This window comes from Meriones unguiculatus, chromosome 7, assembly GCF_030254825.1.
Source record: "Meriones unguiculatus strain TT.TT164.6M chromosome 7, Bangor_MerUng_6.1, whole genome shotgun sequence".
Classification (NCBI taxonomy): domain Eukaryota; kingdom Metazoa; phylum Chordata; class Mammalia; order Rodentia; family Muridae; genus Meriones; species Meriones unguiculatus.
Genome location: NC_083355.1, coordinates 41416308 through 41443017, shown reverse-complemented (window position 1 = coordinate 41443017; position 26710 = coordinate 41416308). Strand labels below are relative to the sequence as shown.

The window sequence follows — 26710 nt, the reverse complement described above, 5'->3', positions numbered from 1 at the left end:
ATCCCCAGTGATCTAGTTCAGCAACCCCTTCCTTACAGAGCACCCAGTCTGAACTCACCAATGGGTTAATCTGCAGATGACCTTATAATCCCCTCACCTCTTCATGATGAGATTCACCAGCTGGGTACCAGGCCTTCAACACATGAGGCTTTGTGAGGGCACATTTCATATAAAAACCACAATAGCCTCCCAGAAAAATTTGTATCTGAAGAATGAATGCACCAGTTGACAATGAATGAATCTCAAATAATAGATCATCCAGACATTTAAGTCAAGCAGCTAAGCAGCTGTCTTTGTCTTTATAATTGCTTTTTTTTTTTTTTTTTTGGTTTTGGTTTTGAGACAGGGTCTCATCTGTAGCCCCAGTTGAACTTAAATTTGCTATGCAGCTGTGATGGGGTGTATGAGAGACTGACCCCTTCAGCGGTACAAACAATGACACAGAGGCTTTTTAATATTTTAAATCTTAGGCCTTTTAGCTAGGGCGGTCTCCCAGCCAGCCATCTAGCTTAACCCGACTAATCCTGGCACTACATCACACCACATGGCTAGCTCTGCCTCTCTACATCCCTCTGTTCTGTCTAGTTATCTCTGCATCCTCTGGCAAATCTTTTGCCTTTGCTTTTCCCAGAGTCCCCCCCCCCCCCCCCACACACACACTCTGGGAAGTTCTGCCCTCCACTTCCTGCCCAGATATTAGCTACCAGCTCTTCATTTCAATCAATAGGCAAGCGAGGAGAGATGAGTATTTACAAAATACACGACCGGTGATGGACCACAGAAATAACAATGCCAAGACCCACTGCTAATGCTTACGCCTCTGCTGGTTTAGCAAGCAACGATTGAATGTATAGCGACACACTTTCCCACAATATACCCCAACATATATTTGAATGCTTGGTCCTGAGTTAGTGAAACTGTTTGAGAAGGATTAGGAGGTGTGGCCTTGTTGGAGAAGGCATGTCACGGGGGTAGGGGGGGTGAACGGAAAGTTTCAGAAGTCTCCCACGATCCCCAGTCCTTTCTTTGCTTTGTGTTTGTGGATCTGGTTGTGAGCCCTCAGCTGCTGCTCCAGCGTTAGGCCTGCCTGCAGCCATGCTTGTTGCCACAATGATGACGGATCCCTATATGTCTGGAACCGTAAGTCCCAAGTAAACCCTTCCCTTCCTAGTGGCCAAGGCACAACCCCAGTTCTAAAGCAGCTGTCTTTTGTTTAAAAGAAGACGTGAGAGCTTGTGCCCAGAGGCCAGAGGCTGTGCAGTTCCTTGGAGCTGGAGCTACAGGTGGTTGTGAGCTAACCCATGTGATCATGGGTGTTGGGAACCCAAGCAGGCTCTTCTGCAAGAGCGCTGCACACTCTTAACCCCTGATCCATCTCTCCAGCCCCTAAAACAGCCACATTTGGAATGGGAAGCTTTTGGGGCCTTCCATTTCCATAGCACACATGCAAATGTGCACTCCTTCTCTCGTTCCGTCCGGCTTGCTTTCTTCATCTTCCCAACTCCACTCAGCAAGACCCAGCTGTCTTCAGGTTGTATCTCTGGTTCGCTGCACCTTGGTTTTCTGTGTCTGCTGGCATCACTTGCTCTCTTGTGTCTCGCTCCATGGAATACCTTCCCCCAACTGTTGCTCATGCCTGGCCAGCCAATGCCTTCTGCCCTACACCTGCGGAGGATGAAGCTTCCGTTCCCTTCCTGCCCTGGCTCAGCACATGCATACCTTCTATTCTTTGCTGAGGGATCTTCTGGCCAGGACCTTCACTGCCAGACCTAAATGATGAGAACAATTATTCAGATGAGTCAAATATTGAATCAAGCGGGAATGATTCCTGCCTTGAATGATCCAGATAATTCTTTGCCTTCTTTACCTCACTTTGTCTCTCAGGAGCTAAGATTTCTTCATTCAGTAACTCCAGTGAAAATTTGGTCCCAGTGACAAATAATTCTTACCAAATTGTTTCTTCTACCATTCCCTGGGAGTCACTTCCAGAAAAGAGAGGACCGTAGGTAGATGAAAATTCATTTTAATCCTGAGAAATAAGAGAACGAAAATGAAGCCATCACAGGCAAATGTGCTGCCTTCCACCTTCCTGAAGGGACCCCTTTATTACACTCCCCAGCTCCAGCCCAATACGCACAGTGGCAAGGAGCAAATTACCATTTATTAAACTCTAATTATTACTTCTGCTTTTCAATACTGTTCTCTGTGTGTGTGATCATCACTGCTGTTGAATTAGTACCAAGTCTCGTTAGCATGACATCCGTATTTATGGGCAGGGTTGAGAGGTGCTGGGTGACACCATTCCCAGCCTCTGATGCCCATAACAGAAGGTCAGGTCCATGGCCCAAGTCTAGAGTGATCAAGCCTCGAAGCACATAAGGAGGGTTTGAGGGGACCTGATACAGATTTGGCTGATTTGAGGCTTTTAAGCCTTTCATGGGAGTCTAAACACGTGCAAAAAGATGTCTCACTTTTTGGGGGGAGGGAAAGGGGGATTTTTGTCATGGTCATTGTTGTATGTGACAAGGTCTCATGTAGCTCAGACTGGCCTCAAACTATGTAGCCAAGGGTTACCTCAAAGTTAATTTTTTTTTTTTATTTTTTTTGTATATGTGTGTCTGCCTGAGTATACGTACATGCATTCATGGCTGCAGCTTCCTCAGACATCACAAGAGGGTACAAGGTCCCCTGTACTTGGAGTTACAGGCAGTTGTGAGCCACCCTGTGGGTGCTGGGAACTGAGCCCAGGTCTTTTGAAGGAGTAGAAAGAGCTCTTAACAGCTGAGACGTCTGCCAAGCACCAACCTTGAGCTTTGTTCATTGTTCATTTCTCTGCCTTCTGAGGCTGGGGTCACAGGTGTTCCCTTAGACCATAGACCTGCCTCTCTAAGACGCTGGTCCTTCTACGAGGTCAGATCGCACCAGCCTGAAGAAAACACATTCCTCCCTTCACCTTTCCCTTCTCTCTGTCTCTGTCTCTCTTTTCCCCTCTGAGACAGAAAATTAAAAATGCTTTTCTGAGTCCTTACTGCCTCTAGTTTATGGTCTGAGCCAATACTCCTTGCCATATCAGCCTCAGACTAAATCACATGGTGCGGCACTTCCTCCCACCCCCTGAAAAAATGTCAAAGTCAGATGTGTTCCTCAGAGGGAGTTCTCAAAGCTCTCCTCTGGGGCAAACATCCCCTCTCCCCTGCAATCTGACTCACAGCAGCTCTATATCTTTTCTGCTCTTACTTTTAGCAATCTCTCTGAAGAATGCGTCCCTCCAGGTTGGTCCCTCCTTCCCTTCAAGGTCCCATCATGTGTTCTCAGAACAAGGCACGGTCTCTTTCTAAGTCTCTCCCATTTTAAAGCTTGATCACGGCCCCTAACTTTATTAGGCTCCTTCTCCTAATAAAGTTCATTCCTGAAGAGTAATTATGAGCCAGCAGCTTCAGAACCCACTTGCCACACCTCTCCTTACCTACTTAACAAGCACCACCAGGCCCGGCCTATGCTCTGTTGGAGATGGACCCTAGAACTCAGCTCACACTTGGCCGGCACTCCACCAACTGAACCACTTCCCTACCCCCACAAAGACCAGGAAGCTGGTGGGGGAGGGAAGAAGGGGGAAATGACAAAGGCCCCAGCTTTGCTTCGGACTGCCTTGGAACCACTCAGTAAGTACATCACTAATCTGGTTTGGACTGGTTGTGAGTCCGTTGTAATGACCTTCCATGCTAGGTAACCCTCAAGTGGCTGAGAAAGTTAACATGCCACAGGCCAGGTTCCATAATTTATCGACAGGGGAAGGCTGGCTCTGCAGTCGGCATCCCGTCAGCTAGCGTTCAGGCACACAGCACATCCAATAGATCTGGCTCCATAAGTTCAGGTCTGTAAAATCTGAAGCCTGTGCCTTTTCCAGTAATGGAGCCTCTCTCCCTGACAAGGCAGATGCCTGCTCCTGCTTCCCCTCACAGATGCTTTCCCTGAATTCCCGGGTCCTGAGGTCTCCAACCACTACCCAGAAGGGTTCGGTGGGACCTGTGCCCTCCACAGGGTCTCAATTGTCCAGTCCATTGTCCGTGTCACCTGCCCGGTGCCACCCACTGAGAAAGCTGTGTGCTGCAGTGTCTGCCCAACAGCCCTTTGGGGCCTTGCGGAATTTCAAAAGACTCTGGGGTAGGTCCCTGACTAGACCCAGACCTTCCCTGAATCTTCATTTCTCACCCCCTCCCCAGTAGATTCAGACACTGACATAGCCTGCCTGCCAGTGTTGGAGATGCTGAGGCAGGGGCTGGAGGTGAAGGTGGAGGTCCCCTTTTACACACCTATTGTTCGGCTTGGGCTGGCAGCTCTCCGCCACCTCATCACCCTCAGCTCATTAACAAGCTGTACTCATTTGCATGTCTAAATATCCCTGTACACAGAGCGCAGCCCATTAGTCTCCTGCTTATGTCAACGATACAGGAAAAGGGCATTGAGGGGGCAGATAGGAAAGGCAGGTCCCACATGCCTGTCTCTGCTTCTTGAAGCCCACCTGGAGGGCAGTTTTGGTGGCTGTGCCGTTTTTCTTAAAACCCGCCTGCCCATTCTTACAGGCTGAGCATTGCTATTTTAGAGTGGCTTCTTCATTTGGAAAAGCTGTGCTTCTTCCCTAGTTTATTTTTGTTCTCGTGCCTTTCCCAGAGCTATTGGGAGGACACAGTAGCCCCCCAAACAACAAGCAAACAAGCTCCCCCAAGCCCCGCAGCCTTCCCCATCCATCAGCTTTTATGCAAATGTCTCTCCACACCCACCCTCTTAGCACAAACTCGGGGAAACGGGAACTTTCTATGTATAGATCGATGGTGACGGTTCGTTTTTATACAGTTTGAGAAGCGTGAAAAGTCACTGGCTCGGATAGCGCACTCCTAAATCAGCACAGACCACTGTGCACCTGTGGTTCATGAACCCATCCTCCTGTCACTGTCCCCGGGACCCTCAGCTGAGCATTTGTAGGAGAGAGAGTGCTGATCTCATGGTGCCTCCTGGCCTGGTGGGCATGGAGGAATTGGCACAGTCTTGTCCAGTTGCCAGTTTCGTGGGAGAGCAGCCACAAAACAACAGGCCCATGGGAGGACCCGTCCTGAGGGATGGGATGCCTGGGAGGAAAACTTATTCCTGGTTTGATCACAGCACTTGTCATATCAAGAAATTCGAGCAAGTGGCACAGAGAGGGCAAACAGGTTATCACATCTTGGTTTACCTAGAATCCAGGCTAGCCCCACCTACACGCTGGATCACTTTGGGGCGGCCACAGGGTGGCCGTCACAACAGTGGTGTGCCAACTTTGCTGCTTGCTTCCCCTCACTCGCTCACCCCCTTCCTGCCTGGCATCCCGTTCTTTTTTGAGGAATTTACTTCTGCGGGTGGCTGGGGTGGTTCGCCCTCCACTCTCAGCTTCTGCAGTCAGTCTTCTTTGGTTTGGACCAGTCGGAATACCTCACGCTCAGCCACCCCGACTGACTGCGGACAGGCAGGTGGCCCCGGAAAGCAAACCTGCCGAAGGAAGTTCTGAGAGAGGAACCCATTCCTCCACAGGCCAGTGAAGTTGTAAGGAAGACAGATGCCTGCTGGGTAGATGAAGTGAGCGCAGAACAACTACCACAGAGTTTAAGAAGGAGCCTTTGGGAAGCAAAGCAGGGAAACAGAGGCAAAGAAAGTCTTTGGTAAAACTGTGAGGCTTTGCCTGAAGCAAATACCACCTACAGCCCTTCCAGTTGCCTGACACACAGTAGGCTCTCAATAAATACCTGTTGAATACATAAGCTTATGAACATCCCTTTCGTGATTGGTCCACCTTGGGCTTCTATCACTGGCTTATGAAAGGAAAGATTCTTTTTTTTTTTTTTAATAATTTATTTAATTTTATTTTATGTGCATTAGTGTGAAGGTGTCAGATCCCTCAAATTGGAGTTACAGACAGTTGTGAGCTGCCATGCGGGTGCTGGGAATTGAACCTAGGTCCTTTGGAAGGGCAAACAGTGCTCTTAACCACTGAGCCATCTCTCCAGCCCCGAAAGGAAAGATTCTTACTGGATACTCGCGTACACACACGTCACAGACAAGCGTGAGCCGAGGTGGACGCAGCGCCTGCTGACAGGCTGGTCTTCTTAAAGCAGCTCTCTGTAAGCTGGGCTTTTGCCTTTGCTGGTGTGGGTGGGTGGGAGTGAATGCTGGACGCAGAGCCTGGAGCTCGCCCATTTAACAAAAGCAGCTGGCCATCAACCTTTACACAGCCTCCTGTCCGCACGCACTTCCTCTGCAGCAGAATTACTCGCTGTCACCAGCACACCTGGGTTTTTGCATGGGCCTGGAGATCCAAACTCCGGCCCCCATGCTTGTTTGGCAGGCACTTTCCTACCCAGCCATCTCCCTGATCACCAGTATCTTGCCTCTGACAGTAATGGGGCCAGGGGCCTGGAGTCTGTGTGAAACAGCAGGTTTCTTTAAGCTGCTGACTGGTTGAAAGTGACAGGGAGATTTGCGAAGGGCGAGAGAGCCCCGCACTCTAATTCAGGGAGGTGCAGAGTGTGGTGCCTATTCTCAGGCTGTGAATTCTCAGGCCCCATGGTGCTCTACGGTAGGTCTTCACTCCTCAGATGTGTGGAGGTCCTCCCGTCACAGCTGGAGAGAGGGTTTTCATGGCCTGCCAGAACCTGTTTTCCGGCTCCCCACCTAAAGGCTTCACAGCTCTCAAAACAGTCCCACCCACCATCTTGGTTCCAAGTGTTCAAGCACAGGAGCCTCTGGAGTGCGTTTTACATTCAATCTGTAGCCCCCCTGATTTACCTACACTTTCAGAGCTGGGCCTCAGCCACTGTCTCCCTTCTGGATGTCAGTAAAGTCAGGCATTTGGCTGTTCGTTAGCTTGGAGCTCTGCCTTTAAGAACTGAGGGACACCAGGTTTGTGCCTGCAATCCTGGCACTTCAGAGGTGGAGGCAAAAGGATCAGCTGTTAACCCTTCACTACACAGTGAACTGGAGGCCAGCCTGGACTACCTCAAACAAAACAGCAAACAAGCCAACTACTGGCCACGAGGCCTTGCATCCAAGGCTCTTTCCCTTTTGACCTTTCTTCCTGGAACAATCCCTCACTGAGGGCTCTGTATCAGCAGTCATTAGCATTCTGAAGTGACACAATTCACACCTGTCTCAGGCGGAAATCACTCAGCCAATGAGGAACAAACAACTTTCCCTTTCCCTTAGGGATAAAAGATAGAGGTTATTACAACTACGTGTGCCTGCTCTCCAGCTTTTTGAGCTGTTCATCCTTCTGCAAAGAAGTACATTCTGTCTTGCTGAGACCCCTAGTTTTGAGTGGTGGTCTGTTGATTGTGGCCTCAATCTTGTCTCTAACACTTCCTTTCTTTCTTTCTTTCCTTATTTTTAAGACAGGGTCTCTCAATGTAGCCCTGGCTGGCCTGGAACTCACTATGTAGACTAGGCTGGCCTCAAACTCATAAAGATCCAGCTGCCTCTGCCTCGTGAGTGCTGAGGTTAAAGACATGTGCCACCATGGCCAGCTCTCACCTTACTTTTGAGACAGTATCTCTTGCTGAACCCGAGACTTGTCAATTCGGCTAGATTATCAAGCCAGCAAGTCCACAGGCTCCGCCTTTCTCCTCCCACCAGGGTCTACCTCTGCTTCCCAGTGCCCACCACACACCAGGCTTTCATGGGATTCTGGGGATTTGAACTCAATTTCTCATTCTTACACTGCAAGCATGTTTTGCGCTGAGCCATCTCCTCAGCCACCAAGGCCCTTACCCTAGTGGTTCAAGGACACTTCTAAGTTCCAGAGTGTAGGATAGAGGAAGGATGAAGAAAAAAGGTAAACAGAAGTCATGAGGTATCTTGGACAGGAATTTTCTAGAAGCTATTCTGAAAGGCCCATGTGTCTAAGGTAAAAGTTCTGTTACTGTGCAGGATAGAAAGGAAGGCTATAGAGGTCCACTGGGCTACTGAAGTCCTTGCTGAGCCTTCTCTCCAGCCCCAATAATAAACACATTTAAAATTATAAATAAAAACCCTGAGACCTCTGGCCTCCACTTGTATACACACATACATCCGCACAAGAACAATCTAGAACATTTCTTCCACCTAGCGTGTAGACACAGCATGGAGCAGGGCGGTGCCACTCACTTGCAAGTCTGTCTTCTGAGAACAGGAAGCACCTGCACATGGATTATGAAAAGAGAGACTGTCTACCCTGCCCATCCTGGTCACATGCTTCAGACAAGTAACTGACCATTAGACTTAATTCTTAGGTCATAACACATCATTCTCTTCCCTGCATCTTGAGCCTTCATGACTGATACAACTGTTTTTTTGTTTTTGTTTTTGTTTTTGTTTTTGTTGTTGTTGTTGTTGTTTTCAAATATTTGAAGGACACAGTGAGGACTTGTAGAGAGCTTCTGGTAGGATTTTAACAGTGGACAGGAACGGTCGAAACCCAGAAAGCTATATGAGGTTAAATAGTCTTAGGTGTTAGCGTACTTTTAAAAACTCTTTTATTTACATTTCTTTTATCTTTTTCTCCCTTTTCCACCCCAACCCCTTCTAACACCAGGTAGGAGAAAGGGTCAGTAGGAGAGGGGACACAGTTCTCTTAGCTGTTTCCTGATGGTCAGGGTCATCGGACTCCTCGGAGCCAGTCCAATCCTTGTTTCAGGAGATCTCCAACTTCTTGTCTCACTGCAGCAACAGCAACCAGGAGCCACAGGGGGAAAGCAGCAGCCTCGTTCTTTCTCAGACCTCCCCTTTTTCTCTCTGGGCCTTGGCCTTTATTCCCTCTCAGAGCCCTCAGAATTAAACTGCCTCCAGCTGGCAAAGAGCTCCTCTCAGAGCCCACAGGAGGCAAGTAGTCTGCTGCTGTGGACATTCTGAACCAGTCCCACATCCCACACCTGGGATTCAAAGCAAAACATGTTTATAGCCACAACCCTTAGGCTTCCAGGATCCCTGGCATAAATACATAGATCTAAAATTTCGTGTCGAGGTTGGGCCTTTTCACAGATTCAGATCCTTTTTTAAAAATTTATTTGTATGTGTATATGTGTTCTTTATATATGGATTCCCACAGAAGCCGGAAATGGGCATTGGATCCCCTCGTGCTGGGGTTATAGGCAATTGAAATACTGTGTTTCTAACTCCAGAATCAAGATGGAAAGGCAAGTGGTCTTAATGGCTGGGCCATCTCTCCTTCCTTTTTATTCTTGTGAGTAGTAAGTAAATAAAATCCCATGAAAATGGATATACAAGGTCTTGGGAGATACTTAGATGCGTGCCTCCTTCCTGGCTAATATTCCTTATTCACATTACTGCTCACAACCACCCAACCAATAAAACGAACGAGAGCTAGGGATGTGGCTCAGTTGGTCATGTGCCTGCCTAGCATCAAGCCTTGCCTGGCTGCGACCCATAGCACCACCTAACCCAGGTGTGGTGGTACCTGTCTGTAATCCCAGAGTTAGGTAACGAGATGGAGGCTAGAAGAGTGAAGTTCATGGTCATCACCAGCTACAAGGGCCAGTTCTAGACGGGACTGGGCTACATAACACCCAGTCTCAACAAACAAACAAACAAACAAACAAACAGACAGACAAACAAAACACAACTACCACGAGAAAAGAGGAGGGCGGGGATGCTCTGGGAAGATGCATTTTCTGGAGCTGAGGTCGTGGCAGAGGCCGAGCGCCTCTGAAGCTCACCGCATGAATCCTGAAGCGAGGCCTGCTCACCGTCTGCGTGGGGACGTTGCCCATGCAGGGCCATCTGCAAAGGCGTGACGGGAGACTGTTCTGAATAAACATGACCCTGGCCTTCCAGAGAAAGAAGCCACAGGGTAAGGTGCCTGGGTTTGCTCTGTTATCTGGTGCACAGCTCTCATGCGTCTGATCTTTGAGTGTCTTCCAGTCTCCTTAGCTCTTGGGTCGAATACAAGTCCCCTACCAAACACTAGTGCCTTTGAACTCTGTTCCCCACCCTGGAGGGGGGTGGCGGGGTGCGGGTCCAGCCTCTGGCTCTTCCCTCTTTCAATGAGATGGCGAATTCTGGTGATGATCCCCGTTTGTTTTTGTTTTTGTTTTTTTGTCTGGATCATTCTTCACCTCCTGCTCTACACTACACCTGCCACTCTCTCTCCTTTCCTACGGACATGAGTGGCACCCATCACGTTGGTGCCACGGCTGCCAGGGCTCGAGGTTAAGAGCTGTTGCTTCTGTGCCAGGGACATTGCTTCCTGAAGCATCAAGGCTCAGCTGGGAGTCAGCGCTAGTTGTGGTCTCAGCTTGGACCCAGGCTAGAGGGTCTTGGGCAATGGTTTGGTTGTTAACCATTCAGAGTAATTGCAGTCTCGTTGACCCTGGAGTTCACTTGATTCTGCTGAGTCAACTCTCACTGCAAAGGAGATAAGAGATAGCTCATTTTGGAGCCAAATATGAGTGACCACAGGCCAGGAACACAGATTTAAGTTATCTCAAATCCCATGTTCCAAAGTAGCAACAGTTTGATGTAGTTTTTATTGTTGTTTTGGTTTGGTTTTTTGAGACAGGGTTTCTCTGTGTAGTGCTGGCTGTCCTGGACTTACTTTGTAGACCAGGCTGGCCTTGAACTCAGAGATACCTGCCTGCCTCTGCCTGCCTGCTGGGATTATAGGCCTGTGCCACTGTACCTGGGTTTTGATAGTTTTTATAGAGTTTTTATAGTAATGGAACAAAGAAAGCCATCACTCAAAGCACTTTGCAAAAACATTGATGGAAACATTAGGCAGGTGGGTCACGGCAAATGGGGAGCTCTCTGCTACAGGACTCAGATGTCCTCTGCTGCTATCCTTAACCTTTTGGTTGGTGGGAGCTAGGTGTCTGTACATCCCAAAGGCTTTACATAATGACGACAAAGATGCTAGCTCATACACAGAGGAGGACAATTAATGGCTGTTAAGGGGACTGAAGAAGGCCCAAGATAATTTGGCTCTGGACTTGTAACATTCTAAACTCTCCACCAGCACTGAAGTTCTAACCAGTTAGTCAGCCTTGCAGAAGGCTCGGTGGAAGGCAGAGTTTTGGAGGACTTTTGATCACAGTCCCCATCTGGACCCAATAAAGGGCCACACCAGAGGAGGACAACTTGGCTGTGCCCTCAGCACTGCTCAGACTCTCTCTGTATTTGAGCCAAACTCAGCGGCCTTAACTCCAGAACAGACTCGACTCCTGTTAGCTAGGTGGCTGTCGGCCAGCAGCTGGGCCATTTTGACCAGACTTTGTTTGGGTGTTGGCAGTGCCGGGTTAGGAGTAGCCTGATGCATGCTAAGCAAGCACCCTTGCCGTGGCTTACATCCCCAGCCTCTCCAGGTCTGAACTGATCTAGTTTATACACATTGACCTACACACAAATCTTACACACACGACCCAGATGTGTGGATGTGTGTGTGTGCGTCTGTGTGGTGCCAGGGATTAAGTCTTGAGCATTAAGCAGGCATACTGCTGCCAGGTAACAAACCAGCCCAGCTTAAAGAGCTTTCGCACATGTCCACGTCCACAGAGCCACCCCCCCAACACCGAAGTGCACCCCCTGTCTAGCTGCCTCGCTGAGTTCCCTGGGCCTCTCCTCCAAGGAACTCTGGGATTCTCTTGGCAGCCATGACGTTGAGCCTCGTAACTTCATGAACCTTGCCTTTCTCAGACTTCACGTAGCAAAGGAATCTGCTGCACACTCTTACCTGTCCAGCTTTTTCCTCTCCACCTCGGCCATAGGAGGCATCCTCATGTTGTCCACGGCGTGGGATAGCTCTTTTTATACCAGTGTGCGGCTATAATCCTACCGTCACTGACTACCCCGGGGTAGCTTTTGGGTCTCGGCTACTGTGGATCACTTCTAATAAATAGTTTTCAGTACTTTTTATGCATTCCACAAAAATGCGCATCAACGCTCCTTTGTTTTGGGTACCCGGGTGTAAAATTGATCAGTGTCCTCTGTCCTTTATTCATGAGCTTCCGGGAGGATGTTCGCCTCACACTGCTGCCACACCCTCCCTCTCCACTACTTCCTCATTCATCTTCTCCTGCTTCCGCCCTCACCCCACTTCCTGTTGAAGTGGCTCTTCTCAAGCCCCCGCTGGGCCCTTTGGAGTCCCAGCACTTGACCTACAGCGACGGTGGTGTGGCTACTGTTTCTCCATGTTCGTCCGCACCCTGCTTTCTCCTGGCTCCCTCCCCACCACCCAATGACTCTTCACGCCACTGGGTTCCCTGTCCCCTTGGTGGTAGTGTCTTGGGGGTTGGCAGCGCAAGGACTCCTCATTCTCCATTGGCTGTCTCCAATTAGCAACCCACACCAGGCTGGCTTAGCTCAGCGCCACAGTGCTCAGGCAGTGGTTGAGATAAATATCTTTAGGTGGGGGATGATGCCTTTATTATTATTGTTGTTGTTGTTATTATTAACTTGTGTGTGTGAGAGCACACACATGCATGCCATGGCTCTTGTGTGTGGGTCGGAGGACAATTTGCTGAAGCCAGTTCTCTCTTTCTGCCTTGTGTGTTCAGAGGATTAAACTCAAATCAGCCGTTTTATGGCAAGTGCCTTTACCTGAGGAGCATTTACTTACTGGCCCAAGATAGGGGACATTTTACCTTCCTTTCTCACTGCAGTCATCATGAGGCTATGGTTTTCGCTTGAGCTACTTCCCGCACCTAAATTCTTTTCTTTTCTTCCTTTTTTTTTCATTTCCTTTTTATTTTCCCTCTCTCTTTCCTCATTCTACACGTATTTGTCAAGTGCCTACAGAGCACTGAGCACTGTATGCACAGGAGTCAGAAGGAGGCATAAAATGAGCAGACAAGTACAGATTCAGACAGTGACAGGCTAACGGTCAGGGCTGAAGAACACCTGGGGGGAGGAGACAGCAGGGCTACTGGAGAGCAGGTGATCAAGGGAGACATCTTAAAGAAGGTGGTTTTGGAGGTGAAGCCTGATAACAATGACGAGGAGTAAGCCCCCCCGGGGGTGGGGGTGTAGACGCATAGGAAGCACATGCAGGACACTCAGGTGGGCAAGAACTCAGGGTATTTGAGAGACAGCCAGGTGACCACTGTGGCTGGAGCAGAGTGATTGGAGAGGAAGCACCAGGGCCAGTTTGTGCCAATCGTATGGGCATTGTCTATAACAAGATGTCATGGGACACCGCTGATCTACCCTGATCGATGTTATCAGGATTCTGAGAAGGTGTCAGGGAGATAGGCTGTGCGGTAGTTTGGATGAGAACGCCTATGGACTCATAGAGATGAATGCTTGGTCACCAGCTGGCGGAACTGTCTGGGAAAGCTTAGGAGGTGTGGCCTCACTGGAGGAGGTGTGTCACTGGGGGTGAGTTTGAGGCACCCTTCCCTCTTCTCTTCTCTCTCCCTAACTGTAGATCAGGATGTAAGCTCTCAGCTCCTGCTCCAGGGCCATGCAGGATGGCTAGCTGTCATGGCCCCAGCATGATGGTCATGGTCTCTAACCCTCTGAAACCATAAGCCCCAAGTAAATGCTTCCTTCTAAGTTGCTTGGGCCATGGGGCCTTGTCACAGCAGTAGAAAAGTAACTAAGAGGGGACAGGAGCTATCCTAGCTTGTCACTCAAAGCACAGTCATGAGGAAGCATGAGGATGCTGGGGCCTCCAAAGGAGTTTTCAGGGATGAAGAGCAGAGAAGTTTGGTAACCAGCCCCACCCTCGTTCCCAGAAATGGAAGGCCAGCACAGCTGCACCTTGGTTATGCTTCTCTCTGTGACCAGCCTGCCTCCAGAGCTCAAATGCCCCTCTCCTGGCTCCAACTTACCTCCTCAATTCTGACCTCCACCTTCAACTGACCTCTGTCCTTGGACTCAAAGTGTCATCTCTGTCCTACCCACACTCTGTTCTATCACTTGTCCCAGTCATGACCTCCAGCCAGCACGTGGCACTGGCAGCCGCATCTCACCAGCCTGGCACAACTCCCAGAAAGCCGCCCTTGGCTTGTCCTCTTTTGTTTCTCTCCCTAATTTGATGCTGACATTGACAGATAACGACAAGAGAGGCAGCCAAACCCCGGGGTGGGACCAGAAGGTGCCATTCAAATCCTAGCAGGCAAATCCTCTAGACCTGGGCTCATGCCTGCCTCACATAAGAGCCATCACCTCTTGACGCTGAGGTGGACTCTGGCTTTAGCAATCTCCACGTGTCCATCTAGAAGATCCTAAACACCAGGTCTGTGGCTTCAGGGTCCAGGGCCTGAGGAAAAGAGGAAGCAAAATGATATTACAGAGGAGCAAGAAAAGATAGAGAACAGGCTGGAGAGCTGGCTCAGTGGCTAAGAGCACTTGTTGCTCTTGCAAAAGACCTAGATTCAGTTCTCAGCACCCACATGGTGACTCACAACCATCTATAACTCCAGGGGATCCGATGTCCTCCTCTGACCTCTGAGGGCAGCAGTTACACACATGTTACATGTATGTACATGCAGGCAAAACCACTCCTACACGTAACAGAAGATACATTTTTTAATGAATTTTTAAAAGATAGGGAAACGTGAAGCTTCACCAAGGTATAGGTTCTGCACAATTTCCTGGCCTGTGGCCTGGGGAGCCTTCCTCAATCCCAGGGAGAAGAGCCCGGAAGCATTTGCTGCTTCGGCCTTGTCTTTGACCAAATGAAAACAATTGCAATGAAAACTCTTTAGCCTTTGACTTGTCAGCAGTTCTCGCACTGCGGTCTCCCTTCTTCCTTCTTTTTCTGTTAGGGCTCAAACCCAAGGGCCTGGAGCATGAGGCTTAAGCAAGGGTTCTGTTGCAAAGCTACACCTCCAGCTCCTGATTTCCAACACCTCCCTGAAAAAAAAAAAAAAAACGAAAAAAAAGGAAGCATAGTGAAGGAGAAAGCCTGCAAACTGCAAATGGGCCAGGAAGCTGCCTGAACACCCTGAGGTCATAGCGGAAGCAGAATTCCCTGCCTGCTCCCTCCTACTCCCACACCAAACACCCGCAGAGCTTCTGACACTAGGGGGCCACTCTGGAGCCTAAACTGACCCAGGTATGGCCACTGTGACATGCTGGATGGATGCTCTTTCTTGTCTGAGAGATGGGGCCTGGGGAGAAGCCCCCAGAAGGGAGGAACCTCCAGACAGATGTACCCCGAGCCTCAGAGTCTCCTTTTATGTATATCTCTGTCCCAATCCCGACTCTGCCCCATTGACGGGTCTCATGTAGGTGAGGATGAGCTGGAACTCCTGGTCCTCCTGTCTCTGCCTCCCAAATGCTGGGGGTTACAGATGTGTACCACATGGCGGGCTAGGCAGTGCTGAGGTCAAACTCAGCGCTTAGTGCGTGCTAACCACTCGGCCAACTGAGCCACATCCCAGCCCCTCTACTCTCTTTTCTAACGCATCTTTCCTTAAGCAGAAACTGGGCTCCATGTTTTTTGATTAAGATATCACACAATCATCCACTGCAGGAAAACTAGACTGAGGACGAGTGACTTCATTCCTTTGTTTGGAGAGTTTGCTGGTGGCCGCCCTGCTCCCGATGGCAGTGGGCAGAAGGAACCTTTCTGATGTGGGGAGGGAACCTCTGCCAAGTTTTCTTAGATGGAAAGGTGTTGGCTTTTTGTCATCCCGGAGAGACAGTGGCAGAGGAGGGCGGTGTGTGGAGGGGGTGTGATATTCTACCCTAAAATATTTTTTCTGAAATATGCCGGCAGCTAAATCTGGCTGTGTTTGTGCGATCGGGTGGAATTTTCCTTAAAGTGACAAAACAGGGGACATTGAATCTAAGGCTCTAGCTGTCAAGGGTACTGGAAGGTGTCCCCTCGGGGACCTTCAGGTACCATCTGATTAGGCGAGGGAAGGCTGGCAGGTCCTAGCTCACTATGTGTGACCCTGGTGGGATCAGTTACTTTTCACAGTGACAGAACAACCTCAAAGGAGGAAGGCTTTATCCAGTCCGCACCAGTGTGAGTGGATGAGGAGGCTGCTGGCTGCCAAGCAGGCTGGAAGCAGAGACCAAGGAAGAGACCAGAAATCCAGGTAGCATGCAAAGGCCCGCCCACTAGGACCTACTTCCTCCAGCTTGGCCTTGCCTCACAACCCTCAAAATAGCTCCACCAGCTGGAGACCGGGAGTTCAGCACGGGAGCCTGAGGGGCTCGGGGGCAGGGTGAGGTGTGGGCATTTCATATTCAAACCATAATAGTGTGCAATTATGTAATCTTCTGGATCTCTAGTTCCTCATGTAAATCACATTACCTCATTCTTAGGGCTGCTGGGGGATTAAATGATACCATTTAGCATTTACAAAGTGTCTAGAAGAGAGCCCAGTGCAAGCTCTGCACCAGTGATTTCTTTTCCCCAGATAGAGTCTGTGTCTATCCAGCTCCTACTAAGTGCCAGGCGTGTACATGGTTTGGACATGTTGAAACCATTTAACTCTGAGGATGTGGAGTTGTGCTATGATCCTTCCATGGGTTAGTGTGCTTTTAAAATCTATTTTATTTACGATTCTTATGTTTCTTTCTCCCTTCTCCACCCCAATCCCTTCCAACACCCCAATCCCAGGGAGGGGAGAAAGGAGGTTAGTGGAGAGAGGAGGTGTAATTCTCTTAGGCTACTTCCTGCTGGTTAGGGTCGTCGGGTTCTGGGGGGAAAGTCCAATCATCATTTCAGGAGATCTCCAACTTCTCGTCAAACTTCTCATCAACAGCAACCAGGAGCAGCAGGGGGAAGCAGGAGCAGCTCTCTTCTTCTTGGAACTCCTTCAACACTCTCTGAGCTCTGGCATCTATTCCCTCTCCAGAGTCCTTAGAGCTAAAGTGTCTGCAGCTGGCAAAGGGCCCCTCTCAGAGCCCACAGGAGGCAAAGAATGTGCTGCTGTGGACAGTCTGACTCAGTCCCACATCCTGCCCTTGAGATCAAAACAAAAACATGTTTATATCTTCAACACCCATGTTGTGGTATCTGGGTAGGTAATCAGACACTAATCCAGGGGTTCTTGTTCATGTATTTCGTGGGTGTGTTAAGTAAATGTTTTCAGACTTAGCAGCCCCACCATCCACTAATTTCTTAAATATCTTTAAGCGTGCGAGCGCGCTTGCACACACGAGTGAGTATACTGATGCACATCTATAAGTCCTGCTCCTTAGGAGGCTGAGGCAGGAGGACTGGGATTTTTTTAGGCTAGCCTGGTCTACAGAGGGAGACCCTGTGACTTAGAAAGCTACATGTGTATGTGAATATATACACGTATGCATTTGTATACATACACATTTGTATGTATCTGAAGAAACTAAAGATCAGTGTAACTGAGGAATTACTCAGGTCACTCAGGAGAATTCATAGGATCTGAACCCAGGCCTCTCACCCTAAAGGATGCCGTCTCTTATCCTAACTCCACCTGTAGCTGAAGGGACCACAATTTCAGTCTATTCATGAACCTTGATTTATTGATTTTCTTTCTTTCCTTTTCTCTTTTTTTCATCATTTATTTATTCACTTTACATCCAATTTCAGCCCCCTCCCTCCTCTCTTCCCAGTCCCCACTGCACATCCCATCCTCCTCCACCTCCCTCTCTTTCTCCTCAGAGAAGAGTAGGCTCCCTTATGAGTACCAATCTGCCCTGGCACATTAAGTCACAGCAGGACTAGGCACATCTTCTCCCAGAGAGGCCAGACAAGGCAGCCCAGCTAGGGGGAAAGGGATCCAAAGGCAAGCAACAGAGTCAGAGACAGCTCCTGCTCCAGGTGTTAGGGGACCCACATGAAGACCAAGCTGCACATCTGCTACATATGGGTAAGGGGGCTGGTCCAGCCCATGTGTGCTCTTTGGTTGGTGGTTTAGTCTCTGAGCCCCATGGACCCAGGTTAGATGACTCTGTAGGTCTTCTTGTGGAGTCCCTGACCCCTCCGGCTCCCTCAATCCTTCTCTCTACTCTTCTGCAAGACTCCCTAAGCTTTGCCTACTGTTTGGCTGTGGGTCTCTGCATCTGTTTTCATCAGCTGCTGGATGAAAGCCTCTCAGAAGACAGTTATGCTAGGTAATAGTCTACAAGCATAGCAGAGCATCATTAATAGTATCAGGGGTTGGCTCTCTCCCATGGGATGGTCTCCAGTTGGGCCAGTCATTGGTTAGCCAGTCCCTCAATCTCTGCTCCATCTTTATCCCTGCACATCTTGTATGTAGGCAGGACAAATTTTGGGTCAAATGTTTTGTGGGTGGGTTGGTGTCCCCATCCCTCTACTAGAAGTCCCGCCTGGCTACTGGAGGAGGCCGCTTCAGGCTCCATACCCCCAGCTGCTAGGAATCTCAGCTGGGATCACCCCATAGACTCCTGAGAGCCTCCCCTGTCCCAGGTCTCTGGCTCACCCCAGAGATGTCCAACACTAATCTTTCCCCTTTTTTCCTTTTTTTTTTTTTTTCTTGAGACAGGGTCTCATTAAGCAGAATGCCACCGAGATACTCCCAAGTTCGGGAATTAAAGGCTTTTGCCACCACGCCCAGCTTTCTTGTTTTCAAGGACTCATCGAAGTGAGATCCCTCAGTGGTGGGTGGTGTTTGGAGGAAAGTTGAGAGTCGGGTGCCGGGAAGAAAAGAGAGACCTGGAGATTCTATTCATGGCGTTTGGCTTTCATTAGCCACGGAGGTTACACACCCCTGGGAAGCACTGGTGAGTTAGGGCAGCCCACAGAGGGTAGTGCCCGGGCTGCTGCCGCTGTCTGTGCAAGAGAGCAGGGGGGAAGGATGGGCGTTATACTGGAGAGGGCTAGGAACTACCTCCAGTGTAAGATGAGGGTGGCTTCTTAGTCCCCAAAGGAGATGGAGTATTAAGAAGAGAAACAGAAAAAAAAAAAAAAAAAAAAAAGAAGAGAAACAGATGCCTGATAGCTATAGTAACAAACGACCATTGTAGGTAGAAGGAAAGGATTCTCAGATTGGATCTCATTCGGAAAGTGATTTAGAATGTACCCATATCTAATGCCCACAAATGGCCTTTAGGATTTGTGGGACATTGTGGAGTGTGCCTCTCAGCTTCTTGGCCGTGGGGAAAGACTGTTTTTATATAAATATTCCCGTATGAAATATAAATGTCAATTGGTAATAGTCACGATCTCCATCTAACCCCGCACACTGGGCACTGTCTAAGTGTTTCTCCCCTTTGCAATGGTCTGGTGGGGGCAGGAACAGGCATTACTCTCGCCTTACATATGAGGAAACTGAGGAATGTGGAGCTTAATCTGCCATTGTGGCCGAAACGTGGCAAGCGGTCCACACAAACACCATTTACTGCGGGCATCCTAGTGAAGGTGATGAGAGAGCGTTACAGCCCCGCAGCCTGTGCAGGTCCACTAGGCAAGCTTTTCTCTAGCCGGAAAGCCCCTGAGGGCCGATAGAGATAGAGTCAGCCTTGATGTTGATCGGTGGCACTCAGTTCCATTTTCTTAATGGCTGTCAATCAGCTCCCCACTGTTTCCCCGGAGGCTGGACCAGCAGGGGAGTCATCAGCACTTAGGAATAGCATTAAGAACAAAGCCAGATCTGGGCTGTTTGTTTTTCCCCAGTGAGATCGCCCAACCCTCAACACAGCTAGGAATGAGCCCAGATGTCACTCAGTGCTGAATGAATCACTTCCCAGATCACTGGGCTTCCCAGAGCAGACAGAAACGAGTTCAAGGAAGTTTCTGACAGAAACAGAACTTGAGGGCTGAGACTGTAGCTTGGTGGACTGTAGCTTGCCTAGTAAGCACCAAGCCCTGGCTTCAATCCCAGCACTGCATAAATAAGGCGTGACGGTGAATGCCCATAACCTAGCACCTGTGAGGTGGAGATTGGAAGTCAGAAGTTCAAAGTCATCCTCAGCTTGAGTTTCAGGTCAGCCCGGGATACTTGGGAGCCTGTTTCAAAAACAAACAAACAAACAAAAACAAAAAAGCAAAAACAAACAACTATGTCAGCCACTCAGGTCATTTAAAACTCCCTGGCAACCATATTTTTCAAAAGTTAACTTTAAGTAAAGTCTTAATATGATAGTATAAAATGCTATCATTTCAATATGTAAATGATTAGATAAACATTTGTTAGTGAGTCTCTGTAATGGTTAATCTTTGAAATGTAGAGTCATCCTCGAAACTGGTCTCTGGGCTTGTCTGCGTGGGATTATCTAGTTTGGATTAGTTGAGGTAGAAAGACACACTCTAGACGGGCGTGGTACCACTCCGTGGGCTGTATAAAGAGGAGAAAGCCAGCCGAGCATCGACTCTGCTTTCTGGCTGCAGATGCCGAGAGGCCGGCTATCAGGGTGACACCATGATGGGCTGTGTCAGACTGAGCCAGAATAAAGATAAAGCCCTTCCTTCCTTCTTTCCTTCCTTCCTTCTTTCCTTCCTCCCTCCCTCCCTCCCTCCCTCCCTCCCTCCCTCCCTTCTTTCCTTAATTTGCTTCAGTTAGATACTTTAATGCAGCAATGACAGTAATATAAGACTTTTTTTTTTCATTTTCTCATAACAAGTCCTTGAAATCCTACATTTTCCACTGAGCTGGGAGCTAAGTTTGAACTTGTCACACTTTGCAAGCTCATGAACCCTGGATGGTTAGCGGTTACTCAAACAAGAGGACTCATGAAGTCCCAGGGCCTGTGCTATCGTTAGAAATAAGTTTGGGGGAAGCTGGGTATGATGGTGCACACCTTTAATGCCAGCGCTTGGGAGGCAGAAGGTGGGTCTCTGAGATCCTGGCCAGCCTCCTCTACAGAGTGAGTTCCAGGACAGCCAGGGCTACAGAGAAACCCTGTCTCGAAAAACCAAATAAACAAGTAAGCAAGTAAGTAAATGAATAAATAACTAAGTTTAGGTCACAAAGAAAGAAATCACCATTCAAACTGAAGCGTCTGGACAAGGCAAACTTCACTCTCAATCAATAGGGTGTGAATCTGAAGAGTGAACACATTGGGACAGGAAGTTTGGTTTTTATTGTAATTCACATAGCGGTTCTGTGTTTTTCCCCATTGTCTAGGATCCAAGCACACAGCCTTATTCTGAAAAGAACTGGTGCCTAGGAAATAAAGCAGGAAGGGGAAAAGGGTCACTACTCAGGCCATCAAATTCCTTGACTGGAGCTGTGAGCCTTTGTGTAAACAAAGGTTTACTCAGTGTGGAGGATTAAAATATAAAAGATTTTAATGCCTTGTCCTAAACACAGTTTTACAGTGTTTGATAAAAACGACTCATTTGATATTTATTACGGTATCATGGAAGGGAAACATAATACGAGCAATAAACAAGAATAAATGTAGGTGGAATAAATCAGAAAATAAACCAGGTGGCAGAGTGACTTGAGGACACTTGAGAAGAGGGTCAATGTGAGGAGGGGACGCTTGAGCCACACTGGAAAGGATCTCTTTGATCTCTTCACAGTCTGGCTCGAGTGTCCCCACTCTGTGAGGAGAGGGGCCTAGCTTTCCAGACAGAGGCTGTAAATGATGCAGGCTAGAGGCATTGGGTGTGGGAGCTAAGTAGGTAGGAGCCATAGGGAGTCTCTGGGTAGGGAGTTTGTCCCAAATGTGAAGGGAAGAGGATGAGATCCAATCTCAGGTCCCTTGTTCGTTTTTTTTCTGTGCTAGGGGCCCAAGCCAAGGCCTTGAGCATGTTAGACAAAGCCCTCTGCTGCTGAACTCACACTTCAGGCCTATTTTCAGTTCTTAAAGATGTCTAGAAACAGGGTAAGTTGGTACAGCGGGGCTCCTTTGCTTTCCCTACCCCCACTCCACCATATTAATATTAAGATTAAAATATTAAAATTAAAAAGCTAAACAAAACTGAATTGAACTGAACTATGTGCTGTTATTATTTTTAAAAAGGATGCATACAAGAGCTATTAAGAGGTTTATTGGATGGGGATGGAGAGGGAGGGAGACATGGAAGGGGAGGGAGAGGAGGTGCCCAGACAGAGAAAGGGGAGAGAGCAGGAGAGAGGCAGAGAGCAAGAGAGTGCGAGGGAGTGGCAGACAGCCACTATGTACCTGGCCCAGATGATGTCACAGGATTCAAAATAATAACACTGTGTGTCTGAGTTTGATAGGAAAATAATTAAGGCCAAGCCCAGGGAACTCCCAGCTTCTGCTGTTGCTCAGAACCAAGAGGGGAACTGGGAGAAGTTTCCAGAACACAGCCGTGGCCTGGGAAGGTGTTTTCACACCTTCGGGGACACAGGGCTTGGGCCAGGTTGAAGGGGCGGCTGGGAATGGAGGTCATTTCCCAAAGGCAGAAGGCTGAAAGGATCTCTCATGCCTGGTGAAGTAGCCCCAAATATTCTCCTTTACCAACTCATGGAGGGAACAAGTGGTCTCTTTGTCTTGTGGGAAAAAAAGAATCTCTAAGAAAGTAGAATTGTGGTCCTGTACCGTGGGGAAGAGTGGAGTTTAAGAAAAGAAAAAAAAAATCCATACCTTTTTAGGGATGTGGAATTCTCAAGCCAGACTACTGCGTCAGAGTGAACTATCCGGAAGAGGGAAATTGGTGAGTTTGGGGGGTTTGCTATGTATATTCTAGAACTCTCATGTATCTCAGACTGGCCTCAAACTGACTGTGTGGCCTTGAACTTTTGCTCTCTCAAGTCCACCTCCCCAGTTCTGGGATTACAGTGTGACACAACACCCATGCCCTGCCCCCAACAACCCGGAGCTGGGGGACGGGGTGGGATCCAACCCAGGGCTTTGTGTATGCTGCACAAGCAGTCTACCAACAGCTGCCCTTCTAGCCCCCGCTCCAGAACACCAGCGTGCACACGGGTCCCTTGGCGATTTTAAGAGGCATCCCCTGAGCACCTACCTTCAGGTCTGGGGAACAGCCTGAGAGCTGGCCTTTTTAGCCAGCTCTTAGTGGTGATGGTAGAGCTCTCAGACCACTCTGAGCAGCAAGGAAGATGAAGGCTCAGTCGGCTTGGAATAGGTCGGAGGTGGGATGGAGAGAAGAGATTGGATTTAAAGGTGGGCTGGGGAGAACGTGGATAGGAGTTACTGAAACGCAGACCTGGTATAAAGGGAATGACATGATGGAGGCCACAGCCTGTGCCTTTGGTTTTGGTGACTGTTATGGTGCCATTACCAAAATAGGGCGAATAAAGAGAAGAACATGCTTTGGGGTGGGGAAGAAACTCACTTATGAGTGAGTGTGAAGATGTATGTGTGACATGAAAGCTAAGGGGAGGCTCTTTGGAGGTGGGGGTGGACCGGCGTGGGGCACAGACGGGATATGAGAGGGTGGTGGAGGACAGATCTGGGTAGGGGACAGTAATATGTATGTATAAAAATATCATAACGATACCCACTATTTTGTACACTACCTAAAAAACTAGTAAAGACAAAACAAGGGAAGCATGGCCAGGCCACGAAAGCATAACACTCCTTTCTTTGGGAAAGTGTGATTGGGAAGCTCTCCGTGTGCTGGTCTATTTGCTCAGTTTAAAGCGCTGAGGACAACCTTTGCTGTAAAGGCCGAATCCACTAAGTCTCACCGGATCAGTAAATAGCCAGTTCCATAAGCGAGGCCCAGAAATGGCCAGCAAGCTCTCTCCTGCTGCATTTCGCACACTCAACCTGCAGCTCCCGGTCAACATCAGCAGTCATCGCTACACTTAAAATGGCTGAGTTTGAGCTCGCGCTTCAAGGCTCTCAACTCCTCAACAGGATGAGTGAGCAGAGGACCTGAGGGCCATACTCTCTAACAAATGACAGAATAGGCTTCGGAAGTTTTGTGGGGTTTTGTTTTGGGAGGGTTGTTTGGTTTTGTTTTACAAGTTCTTTTGTTTTGTTTTGTATTTCCAAACAGGGTTACCTGGACTCTCTTTGTAGACTGGGAATCCTGACTCAAAAAAAAAAAAAAAACAAAAAGAAAAGAAAAAAAATTTAAGAAAGTAAATAAATAAATGGCTGCATAGGCCTATGCACAGGCATGCATAGATAGACAGACGGACAGACAGACAGATGGATAGACAAGCAGATGAGAATGACCAGCACTTGAAGAGGAAAGAGAGCCTAGTTGCAAAACCAGCTCCAGTCAAGTAAAGACGCAGCCTCTGCCTATCTCCATCTGAACCACTAAAACCTGAACTGGTCTTTCACATTAGAAGCCTGAGCCCTCTCCCACGCCTCATCTCCTAGGCAACCTCTGTTTCTTGCTTGTGCCTTCTATGTTGGTTGACTCCTATGCCTGACACACCAAAAGTCACTATTTCAGTGTTTTAACCAAATGGTGTACCTGCTGCTGCCAGAGAGTAAATAGAAACAGCGGGGCACAGCACCACACTCGGGAGATCCAAGCACCAGGAGCGAGCGAGCGAGGAAGGAGCGTCAAGCTCCTCAGAGCTTTCCTTGACTACACAGCGTAACAAGTCTGAGGACAGCCTGGCATACGTGAGAGCCTGTCTCACAGTGGTGGGGGAAGGGCACTGGCGAGATGGCTCAGTGGGCAAAAGCGCTTGCTGCCACCTTGATGACCTGAGATTAGTCCATGGGACCACCCCATCTCCCCCAAAACAACGACAGCAACAACGACAGCAAATGTGATAGAAAGAGAAAATTGACTCCCACGAGCTGTGCTCTGGCCTTTACGTGCTGTGGCACACAGACACGCACGCACATACACACAAATAAGTAAATAAATACAAGTAATTTTAGAAAGATTTTAAGAGTTCCTGGTGGGACCTATCCAGGGTCCTGTGGGCTAGTTGTTGGTCATTTCCCCTGTCATTTGTGTAGCTGAAGTGATATTGGAGCCAGGGAAGATGGGCTGTTGCCTTTAGTTAAAATATAAAATGGAAGTTGCTCCCATAACATCTATGACAATCCACCAAGCCCTAGGCATGCGGCCCCATAAACTGGCTTCAGAGCTGGGAGGGGTCCTGTCTCTCTAGGCAACCATCCAAGGCTCAATTTTCTGTTACCAGAGAAAAAAGGGTGAAGATAATGGGGACACGGATGAGGCAGAGACCAAAACGGAGTATCTGCTGCACTTTTATATGTCATTTATTAGGGACACTTTAGTCTCATCTTGCTCATTTATTTAAAAAAAAAGGCATAATAATGTTCATTTTATGGGGTGGTTGTGAGTATTGACCAAGATAATGTCTGTGCATCATGCCTGGCATTTAGAGAGACTGCTAATAAATGTTAGTGTCCTTTTGCTGCACTGCCCCATGCTAGGTGTCTAGACAGTTCCTCATGATACGCTTGACCTATTTTTTTCCCTTCCGAGGTACATTTATTATTGAATTATAGTTGGTCCTCTATATCTGCAGGCTCACAGCCTTGGGTTCAACCAAGCACAGATTGAAAATATTCGGAACAAAAAAAATGACATCTGTGCTGAACAAGCACATTTTTCCTGACACCAGTGCCTGGTAGTGATAAGTATTTACATAGCATTTACATCGTATTGAGCACCACCAGCAATCCAGAGATGATTTAAGACCCTCTGGAGGACCCGTGCAGGTTCTATGGAAATACCATGGCATTTTACATAAAGGATTGGAGCTCGCACGGGGTTTTGGCACCTGTGATCACGAGGACAGCTGTGTGTGATCACACGCGGCATTTTCTCCCCCCCCTTGCCACTGGGAGTTCTTTCACGGCACAGCCTTGCTCCCCTGGCAGGCCTCCTACCTAGCTCTCAACCAACACAAGTGACGGTGGAGAAGAGGGAAGCCATTTCTTGTTCATGATACTCTAACCTTCTCTCTACAGGAGTGGCTAGGATTAATGGCCTCGAAGCAACAGAGAAATCATTCTGCATTCCCGGGTTCTCCCGCTGAGATCCCAGAAGGTGGAGCAGTGTGGGACATCCTGGACCCTGGGCCTCGGAGCCAGAAAAGAGTGGGGCCTGAGGCCGGAGACGCGTGCTCACCACCACTGCCCTGCTCTGTCCCCACTTTCCTTCTACGAGGGCAGACTCTCGCCTGCACGGTTTTAGGGGTTTTAGGCAAACCGTGGTTAAGAGGCACAGAGAGCCGGCAGAGGGAGAAGAGCATCATGCTCCAAAAGCAGCGGTTCTGGATTCTGGGCTTTGCCCTCCTGTGCGTTCTGACAATTTGGTTTGAACGTGGAGATGAAAATCCTGAATTCTGCCCTGTGGACCTGGGTTACGTTTTGCTGGTGACAGGCCAGCTGGCCTGAGAGATATGTTGCCGTGGCAAACAGTAAGCTCATCTTGTGGTTGCTCACTTGACCCAAACCTGTTATGTCTAGACTTTTACACTGGGGTGCGCGCACCGGGAAGTCAGACCCTGACCCACAGGGTTGCGTGTGGGTCCATTTTCTCCAGCATCCTGGACCCGGACAGGCTTTCCAACTGCTCTTATTTTCTATTTCTGTCCGGCATTTCCTCCCTCTGGGTACTCCTGGGGCTTCATGGCTCTCAACAGATGCTACTCCCCGCCCCCCTTCAAGAGGGGCCCTGGCCTCTGTGACAGCAAATCCATTGCACCACTTAGGTTTAATTAGAGCACAATGAAGGATGATTAGTTTACACATCAAAGCACTGGAACAACTCAACAAATTGGCCCCATCCCAAAGCCCTCCCTAGCCCCCCAGGAGCTGGCCTTGAACTCACAGGCTCTGCCCGCTGGGGCTGGACAGCCGGCAATGAAGGTTCGGAGCCGCTTGCAGCAGGACTGAAGGCACTCCGCTGTCC

At 48.8% G+C, this 26710-nt stretch overlaps 1 long non-coding RNA gene across 2 annotated transcripts; it reads right to left on the bottom strand.

The window, feature by feature from the left end:
• Positions 1-657: 657 nt before the first annotated feature.
• LOC132655204 (uncharacterized) lies at positions 658-3556 on the bottom strand. 2 transcript variants are annotated; one of them, XR_009592905.1, is made up of 4 exons: positions 3467-3543; positions 2637-2750; positions 1868-2029; positions 658-1769 (listed from the first exon to the last, which is right to left on the bottom strand). It is a non-coding gene; the product is annotated as an uncharacterized LOC132655204 (long non-coding RNA). The 2 variants fall into 2 exon arrangements; XR_009592904.1 differs by lacking the exon at positions 2637-2750 and having other exon boundaries at positions 3467-3556.
• Between the last annotated feature and the right edge of the window lie 23154 nt (positions 3557-26710).